General features: G+C 30.4%; 1 long non-coding RNA gene across 1 annotated transcript; it reads right to left on the bottom strand.

Annotated features, from left to right (window-relative positions):
* Nucleotides 1–392: 392 nt before the first annotated feature.
* LOC130590694 (uncharacterized) lies at nt 393–1430 on the bottom strand. The gene is made up of 2 exons (XR_008968541.1): nt 1312–1430; nt 393–605 (listed from the first exon to the last, which is right to left on the bottom strand). It is a non-coding gene; the product is annotated as an uncharacterized LOC130590694 (long non-coding RNA).
* Between the last annotated feature and the right edge of the window lie 8854 nt (nt 1431–10284).

Genomic DNA, 10284 nt, shown 5'->3' with positions numbered 1-10284 from the left:
AGAGAAAAAATAGGCAACTATTAAGTTAAATAAAGTTAGGAGTTAATTAGGTGATCAGTCAAATAATTAAGTATATATTAAGAAAATAATATGAGAGAGTATTATACTTATTTAGGCCTGTCAATCAGGTCGGGTTGGGTCGGGTTCGTGTTCGGGTCAAGTTAAATCGGGTTGAAAACCCCCAACCTGAACCTGATCTGTTTATATTTTCGGGTCAATATCACTAACCCTAACCTGATCTGAAAGTTATCGGGTCAACCTGACCTGATCTGTTTGACCTGATTTTTTTAAAACGGGTTGTAAATGGGTCAACCTGAACCTGTTTGACCTGATTTTTTCAGGTTGACCCAACCCATATAACCTGATTTTTTTTTACAGTCAAAACAATTGCATAATTCAATGAAATTTCAATAAACTTAGCCAACCAAGTTCATACTTGGCAATAACATATATAATACTAACTACTAAGTACCAAGTTCATACTTAAAAATATTACAAACCAAATATTACAAACCAAATCCTTAATGTTTTAGAGTTAAACAACCACAAGTTCACAAGTTCACAAGCTCAATCTGCTCCTTGAAGTCTTCATCAGCCATATTAAGCTGGAAACCAAAGTAAACAAATAAATAAAGAGTAGAAAAACAGAAAATAGAACATTTAACATAGCAGAAGAATAGGAAAACAGAACAATAAAAAAACAGAACATTTAACAAATAAATAGGAAAACAGAATGATAAAAAAACAGAACATTTAACAAATAAAAAAACAGAAGAATAAAAGAAACAGAACATTTAACATATCACAAAAAACGAAATAGAATGGCAGAAAAAATGAAATAAAATAGCATAAAAAAACGAAATGAAATAGCAGGAAAAAATAAGAAAAAATAGCATAAAAAACGAAATGAAAAAGCAGAAAGAAAAATGAAATAAAATAGCATTAAAAAAATGAAATAAAATAGCATAAAAACGAAATGAAATAGAAGAAAAAAAAAAGGAAAAAAAAGCATAAAAAACGAAATGAAATAACAGAACAAAAATGAAATAAAAATAGCATACAAAAAAACGAAATGAAGCAGAAAAAACGAAATGAAATAGAAGAAATAAAAACGAAATAAAATAGCATAAAATCGAAATGAAATAGCAGAAAAAACAAAACGTAATAAAATAAAATGACAGAAAAAAATGAAATAAAAATAACATAAAAAAATGAAAGGAAATAGCAGAAAAAAATAGCAGAAAAGAAAAGAAAGAAAAAAAGAAGACGAAGATAGCAGAAAAAATGAAATAGCAGAAAAGAAAAAAATACCTGAATGTTGAAGAAGACGAAGAAGAGTAGAAGACCAACGAAGACGAAGACGAAATTTCTCGATTGAATTTCTGTGATTTGTTCGGCTTCCACCAGTTGAAGAAATTCGGACTGTTGTTGCTAATAGTACTCGTGGCGAGTTGTTGCGGCAGAACTCAGAAGACCGGCGAGTTGTAGCGACGAAGAAAGAGAGTGAGAGAGTGAGAGACAGAGAGAGTGAGAGAGAAATTAGGGTTAGAAATTTAGTGAGTGATGTCGGCTGAGGAGTGAGGACAGGAGGTAGATTTTTAGGGTTACACTTTAGAGACTTAACGTTCCTTTTTTTTTTTGGCTGATATTAATTTATGGGCCCAACATCTTTGGGCTGGAAAATGTCTTTTTAATTAAATTATTCGGGTTAAGTTATACGGGTTGACCCGACCTGATTTTGACCCATTTACAAATCAGGTCAAGCGGGTCAATTTCAGGTCAGAAAATTCGACCTGAACCTGACCCATTTAACTTTCAGGTCGGGTTCAAGTCGACCCATTTAACTAATCGGGTTGAAAATCTCAACCCAAACCCGCTAATTTCGGGTCGGATTCGGGTCAGGTTGTCGGGTTGGGTCGACTTTTGCCAGGCCTATACTTATTATTCGAAATAAGTCATAAGACAAAATCGTATAATACATTTAGTGGCGGATCTAGGATTTACAGCTGATAAGTCACCATCGTCTACAACAAAATGTCAATCAATAATCAATGCATGAATTTAAAACTTCATAAAAAGTTTAATTTCACTCTAGAAGTAATACTCTGATCCAATTTCCCGAGATTTAAACTATATTCATAAAAAAATATATTTTCATTAAAAAAAAAATAATAAAATTAAAGACGAACTAATACAAGATACTCAAAACACGAGTTTTCAAATATAAAACTAAAGATTAGCTAATTTCAAGCCAATGGGTACATTAGTACCACAACTTGAAGTTATTCACCACACCCATCTAAATTTCTAAGTTTATCAATTAAAACTCATTAGGATACATTATCTCCTTGCAAATTAACAAAAACCATCAACAAATTACAAAATCAACAGAAAAAATTTATGCAAAATGAGTGGCAAAAAAAAGTACATGTAGATTATCGCAAACAATGGTGTTCACTGGGTGGCCTAATGCAATGGTAGTGCAAGGCAACAAGATAGGGAGGTGAGAGGGATTATAGTTAGTGGGAACAAGAGTGGCTCAATGACTGAGTACGAGATGTGGTCAAAATGTATGATCTAATCTAATCCTTTAAATTAAATGAAGTAGTAGGCAAAGCGGAAAAAATCAATCAATTTTTTTAAAAAAGATTAATAATGGGTCATGTGATCCACAATGATATATATTAACTACATCAACTGCTAAACACACGGGTCATAAGCAATTCTCAAAGTAAATAAATACATGATTATAAAACTTTTAATCACAAGATACTACTTATACAATAGTTTAGGAAAAACAACATAAAATCTTAAATTTATGGAACAAAATTTCGCGTGCAATTTGCACAGATCTAATAGCAAGTTAAAATTTATATTTATGTATATACTTATTTTTTATTCATAACTTTTATATCATCTATTTGATAGATGAATGGGTTAAATATTTTTACCCTGATTTTAGGAGAAATAACATAAAATCTTAAATTTATAAAATAAAAAACTCCCCATGTAGTTGTACCGGTGTAAAATTAAAATCATGACTAAGTGGACAGCTACCACTGGATGGCCAAATATGATGCATCAGTGGTGCAAGAAGGTAGAATAAGACTTCCGTAAGTGGTTGTTGAAACCGCCGTATGGCTGAGTGTTATTGGTGGTGCGAATTATGATTTTATCTGAGACTCTATGGGAAGCAATAGACAGAGCAAATACTATTTCTATCAACTTTTTAAAAAAATATAGGTGGCCAAGGTGGGTCATGTGAACCACCATGACATTAACTACATCATCTACTGAACACACGGGTTATAAGTCAGTTTCTAAAATAATCTCAATACATGATTATGAAATCTTAAATCACAAGTTAATATTCACCACCATGATTTTTAGCACAAACTTCTTAAAATCTTCAATTTATAAGACAAAACATTTCCCGTGCAATATGCACGATGCACGAGAAGTGTTATTTTCGAAAGCAAAGTTTTAGAAAAAAAAAATTACTCCAAGAATGACACTAATCCCGTTTGACTTCACTAAATTTCCTATCAGATTTCATAGACGACAATTTACTTTAATTAATGATTTGTTTTGATGTGATTATAAATAAAGTCAAGGACGAACTGTCTCATGTAGGTATGTACATTCCAATACATGTTTTGAGCCATGGACAATTTTATGTTGTTGTTTTCAGAGTTGGGAGCAAAAAAGGTCTCAAGATCTTTTTGTTGGATGAAGAACATTGTTTGCGTGCAAATACGACAAATGTAGTTTACAAGGAAGTGTTCGCAAATATATACATTGATTTGGAAATTTCATTTGTAATTTTTGTTCATCATCACTCATACTTTATGTTTTATGATTTTGTGTAATATGGAAAATTAAGTCAATGTTATTATGTGACTTCCTTCAAATATGTAATAAAACAATAAATACTCCCGTGCAGTATGCACGGGTCTTAATACTAGTTGGTAAATTAAACGACATCTGGCGACAATTGAATCATGAATTAGGTCTTCAGTTGGAAAAAACACACGTGTGTATCTGATTTGCATTGTTCCACTTTTGCGTTTAACAAGAGATTAGCTAGTGGGTCTAACAAGGCTAGTAAAAATGAATCTGCAAGAGACTTCACAAAGATGGCTGCAAGCAAAAGAAACCAGAGGAAATGGAAAAAACAAAGGGATAGGAAGTAAGAAAGAACATGTGGGGATTTGTATATTTTACGGAGGAGAAGGTCAAGTGCTCTTCAATTCTTCAATGTCAACTCCAGCAATAGTGATTACTGATTAATGACACTCAATTCCCTACCTCTCAACCTTTGTCACAAGCTCTGTATTCACAACCAACATAGCCACATAGGTGTTTTTTGGTGATAAGTGATATGGTACAATAATTCCTTTTGACTTTGGGTCAAGATTTGAAGCTCCATTTTTCCATTTTTGGTTTCTTTTAGGCATCATTACTATATGTAGCAATTAAAGACAAGTGTTTACTTATGGACTATGGCTACATGGGGCTTCTTTTGTTGATACTTAGGGTGCATTTTCTTCACCTTAATAAATTAAGTTTTAGGTCCAATAAGCTTAGATAAGTTCAGACAAGTTCGAAATAAGTTTCAATCAGGTCCAATCAGGGCAACAAGTTCCAATCTGGTTTAATAAGGCCCAATAAGTTTCAATCAGGTGCAACAAGTTTCAATCAGGTGTAATAAGTTCCAATTAGGTCTAATAAGGTCCAATAAGTTCCAATTACGTCTAATAAGGTTCAGTAAGTTTCAATAAGGTCCAAATAGTCAATGATCAATAAATATTTGTATTATTGTCCATTATTTTTTATTCATATCACTATTAGTTGATTTTGTTATTATTAGAATTTTAATTAAAGTACAACAATGATTATATCATATTATACTTGTATTATTGTCTATTATTTTATAAAATATTTGTATTTTTCTCTATTATTTTATTATTCATATTAGTATTAGCTGATTATGTTATTATTAAAAAAATTTAATTAAAGTAACACAATGTATGATATTATACTTGTATTATTGTATTATTCATATTACTATTAACAAGACTATTAGATATATTAGTGGTGAAAGTTTAGATAGGCAAGTATATAAATAGTATTTTTTTTTTTTGTTAAATTATTTATCGTAAGAGATAATTAATAATAAATATTTTTTTAAAGGGCAAATTTTAATAATTATTATTTCATAATAAATTTTAAGGGGTAGTACGTTAGGGGTAATATTTATGTTATAACTCATCAATAATTTTGTCTAATAAGGTTAAATAAGTTCCAATTAGGTCCAACAAAGTCTAATAAGTTTCAATTAGGTCCAATAAGGTGTAATAAGTTCCAATCAGGTCCAATAAGGTCTAATAAGTTCCAATCAGGTCAATAAGTTTTAATCAGGTCCAATAAGTTGAATCAGGTCCAATCAGGTCTAATAAGTTAAGTTCAGGTCCAATAAGTTTAGTTCATATAAGTTCAAGTCCAATAAGGTGAAAAGAACGCACCCTTAAATGTAACTACTTTTGTTTATTGGCACTGTCACTTGGAAACTTTATTTATTTTTTTACATTATGCTACATATGTTGTGTTCCTAGTTAGCATTAAAAATAGGTTATCGAATATACTTTTAGAAATAGATATCATTCAATATAATTCATAACATTTCAAAAAAAATCATAATATAAATAACCTAGATGATTTATCATCCTTTGGTAATTCTACATCTAGCCTTTCAATACTCATCAATGATAGGCCAATCCATGAAGCCACCACATGCCATCTTCTCTCAATTCTTTGTCTTATGTAACCGTAGTCGAAATTTAGATTTCGAGGGTTGAATTCGACTTCAAAACTTTTGAGCTGAAATATTTAGGGTTTATGAGTGAGTGGTGGTCTTGGTGGGTGGTGAATTTGTGGGTGAGATTCGTATTTTTGTGGTGGTTGGCAGTTTTAGGGTGGGTCATTGATGGTGATTCGTATTTGAGGTGATGGATGTTGGGTTTCTTTGGTGAATTTTCAATTTAAATTCCGTTTGTTGTAAAATGCTGCATCCAAAAAATAGACTAAAACCTATTAATGCGACCGCAATAATATCAAGAAAAGGCCATTGGGAAAACAAAAGGCATTATGAGTTTGTGACTTGTGAGACAATCTTGTACCATACTTTGCTACTAATCAAGTAATCGAAAAAAACTTTATCTACTCAGTGGGTCAACACAACCCACTATAAATAGAACTAAATAAATAGTGAAATCCAACTCATAAGTTGTAATAGTTTTTCAATTCTCTATTTTTAATTGGTTAGCTATCCATCGAGTAGATGTAGTATTGTCCGAAGTAATCAAACGTCAATTGTATTATATTCCCTCCTATCTTTATTAGTTTACCCCTTTCTTTTGCACAGAATTTTAGGTGAAATATTGTGGATCATAGAAAGAATGAGAAACTATTACTTCCTCCGGTTCTTTTTACTTGCAACGGTTTGACTTTTACACTATTCACCAACTCTACTTAGTTTATGTTTGGTGATTTATAGTTAAGGAAAAACATATTTATGTGGGATCTTATTAGATTCGTCTGAATGTATATTTTTCGAATATATACTTTTTATAATTTTATTTATCGATAATTAAACTTATTGATGGTTGAAATTATGCATTGACAAGCGTGAAAGTCAAACTGTTGCAAGTAAAAAGAAACAGAGAAAGTATCATATATAATATTAAAGCAAGAAAACTTCATCCTATGTGGCAGCCCCATATTGTTTATCCCCTCTCATTGCTTCTCAGTTTTTTCAAGCCTCTCATTCACTTGCCACGTATCACTATATTTGATTTAAAAAGATTACAAATCGTGTAGATTTAGGCTGTGTAAGGTAAACTCAAATCTAGCAATTTATATTTAAGGAAACAAATTAATTCCAAAAAATAATCCCTAATTAAATCAACTTGAATATTATCATGAAAGGAAACAGCTCACACATCTTTAAATCTCAATATTTGTTTTACTGCATCTCCCTCATCTCAAACCCTCAATACCAAATTCTTTCAATTTCATGATCGAATTTTAGCTCATTTTTTCTGTAATTCATCCAAATGAACAACAATTCGATTAATTGGAGTGAGAAATAGAGAGGAGAGAGAAAACCTCTTGCATATAAATACTTCGAACAGATAAACCCAGTTGAAAAAACACGGGTACATCAACATGGCAGCATCAGCAATTGGGGAACCAATCAATAGAGAGGAAGATAGCAGCGATGAATTCGAAGTCAAAAAAATTGAGATTGACTTTTTTGCGGAATTATCTGTTAAGGATATTAAGCTTTTTGTTTATTGTTTTCTTTAACCTTTCCTTTTTCATTTTTTTGTGATGTGAAGTTGTAATTTATGAACGAGTTTAGTTTTGAATTGAAGGAGTGAAAACATACATGTAACTCTGTTTTCTAATTGTTGCATGTAAATCAGATCAAGCAAAATTTGTGAATTATGTTATGTTACCTTTGTTCACCAAAAAGAAAAGCAAAATTTGTGTACTATCTTGCTCAACATCTTTAGCAGGATATAGAACACAAATATTTGTGGATCTGATAAAAGTTAGTTGCTATTTTCACAAAATACATATAAAATTTTCCATTTCAGATGAAAGAGAAGGAAGTAGAGGAGAGTTAGATCAAATGATGAAGGAAGATAACTATGAAATGGTAGAGAGGTGAGAAAAAGAAAGGAAGAATGAAAGACATTAGAATATCCTAGAAGTGAGCTGCAACTAATTGTTGTTTCTTTTTCTTTTTAGGAATGTTTCTCATGTTATTTACTTCTATTTAATTATAATACTAACCTTTCAAAAAAAAAATTACAATACTAGGTTAAAGTAACTTAAAAAGTGTCTTAAATTCCGATTGTTTAACAACAACGAAAAATAAACAATGTTAACAAAAAATTACAGCTTTTCATATAAGCTAATAAGGAAGGCAAAGTCAACAACTTTTTATAAAAGCCTTTTCTTCAAAATGTAGCTCTATTTTGAACTTGAATTTGGATGGGTGATAAAGAAAATTATGAAATCCCAAAGATCAATCAGATGATACAAGCTACGAAGGATAGGCCACCATCTGTGCATGTATGTCTATCGATCATTACCTCTGAAAATCTTGAATCAATAATTCATAAACCAATTACAATTGAAGTAATAAAAAAATACCCGAACTTATAATAGTCATAATGTATTGCCTTCAAATTAACAATTGGAGATGCAAATAAGACTTGATCGCGTTGGAAGAAGCACGAGAAAGATCAAAGTATGGCCATAGTTTTCTACATGTGGATTGCTGCTTCATATTCACCGAAAAGTTGGGTTGGCAATTTGATAAGAACAACAAATCTAGAGAGAAAATGATTTTGTCAGTGCAAATTTTTAGTGAAAGTCAAGAAAACTCAAGATAAAATACAGGATATGATGAAAAAACTATGAATTTGATGGTGTTGGATAGTTTTTTTCATGGTTCAAATGTTTTTGTTCTTAATTATCTTTTTATGAGGCAATATTCGAGTGACTAAAAAATATGTAATAGTGCAGTAGTCACTGCAACAACTACAATTTACCATGCTAATAAGTGTGACGTTATTATTTTCTTCATTTGTGGTTCATTTCATTTTTTGTTCTTTTTTTTCATAGAGTTCCAAGTATATTAGTTAGTATTCTAAAATTTACAAATTTAATTTTGACCATAGTGATTTGACCATAGTGATTTGGCCACTGTTAAATAATCAAATTATTATTTATTTCCATCGAGATGAAGAGAATACATATGCAGTGGTAAAAAAAGAAGTATGTTTTAAATTTTGATTTGCTTCTTCATTGTAGTTAAGTTACTAATCAGTTTAGAAGGATTCTTAATGGGAGAAGAGTCACAGTTTTGGAATAGATTAAAGGCTATTTTGGTTAGTGGTCATCAATGATGGTAATGGTAATGCATTATATTACCATTTGTGAAGGTAGTATTGGATGCTAATGAATTATTTATAAAGAAAAACTCATGTTTTGAAATGAAGTTTCAATACCATGGGTATTGATATTATAATTAAATTTACATTAAACTCTGAAATTGCTAAACCAAAGGAAATGACATGACATAGTTGATGAGGAAAGGGTATGCATCGTAAAAATGAAAAAGACTTCCTTTGTATTCATCCCATCTAAAATAGAATGAGGGTAATTTGCGTATTTATCGTTTTTAAGAGAGAAAAGGTTAGATTAGGAGCATTATCATAAATAATATGTAGTCGATATTAAGTCGTACGTAGGGGATAAATATGATGTAATGATGAATTTGATGTTGAAAGGAATAACTATTTATATTATAATTTTCTGCAAAGAAATAAAACTATTTGTAACCATACATTGCATGGGTATTAGACTAGAAAGCAAGAGGGATACTATTCGACATAGTTTTATCAACAAAATCAGTATCTAGCATTATAAGTCAAAAGAGGGATTGTAAGTATTCAAAATTAGTCGGTTTTACTCCCAATAAATAAACACTAAGTTTGGTTGTTTTTTCACTAATTGGTTTTCTAGAGAGAAAGATGAATTGAGAGAACGAATATATTTTCGGGGATGTTCACAGAGAAAGAGAGTGAAACTGTTTTGAAAGGATTGGATAAAGTTATTAAATTGTTAAAGTTGTTATTTTGTCTATTTACTTTTGTTTTCACTTTTTCTTATATAAAAGGATAACCAGAAAATGTAAATCATATGGAGAACCTACAAAACACACATATATAATACGGTATTACATATTTATATGTTCTAAATTAATTTAATTAATATCAAAACTGGTGTTGGCTTGATATATTTTAAAATTATACTTTTATATTTTTCTGTTCTTTCGAATTGCTTATGATAAGAAATAAAGGAGTAAGGGTTAACTGTGGGCCACTGGTTTCATTTAGTGTAACTTTTGGGAGGCGAAAAGTATAGTGGGAAGTACGAAAATGTCACCCTAAAAGAAATTACGAGGAACAAAAACCAACAAGGGAAAAATTATATTTATCAATTTTTGAATCACTCTGATCCATTATGCAGTTCTAAAGTATAAATATATCAAATTTTTAAAATTTATAAAGATACAAATGGGAGCATAACACTAAATACTAAAGAAAGATTGAAATTCATCCACAACAATAACCTTTTGAAGGTTTACAATATAACATGAAAATCAAAACGGTGTACTGATTAATTTTATAGTGTAAATAGTAATGT

Source organism: Beta vulgaris, chromosome 3 (assembly GCF_026745355.1).
Source record: "Beta vulgaris subsp. vulgaris cultivar EL10 chromosome 3, EL10.2, whole genome shotgun sequence".
In the NCBI taxonomy this organism is placed as follows: Eukaryota; Viridiplantae; Streptophyta; class Magnoliopsida; order Caryophyllales; family Amaranthaceae; genus Beta; species Beta vulgaris.
This window is presented reverse-complemented; position numbering and strand designations above follow the sequence as displayed.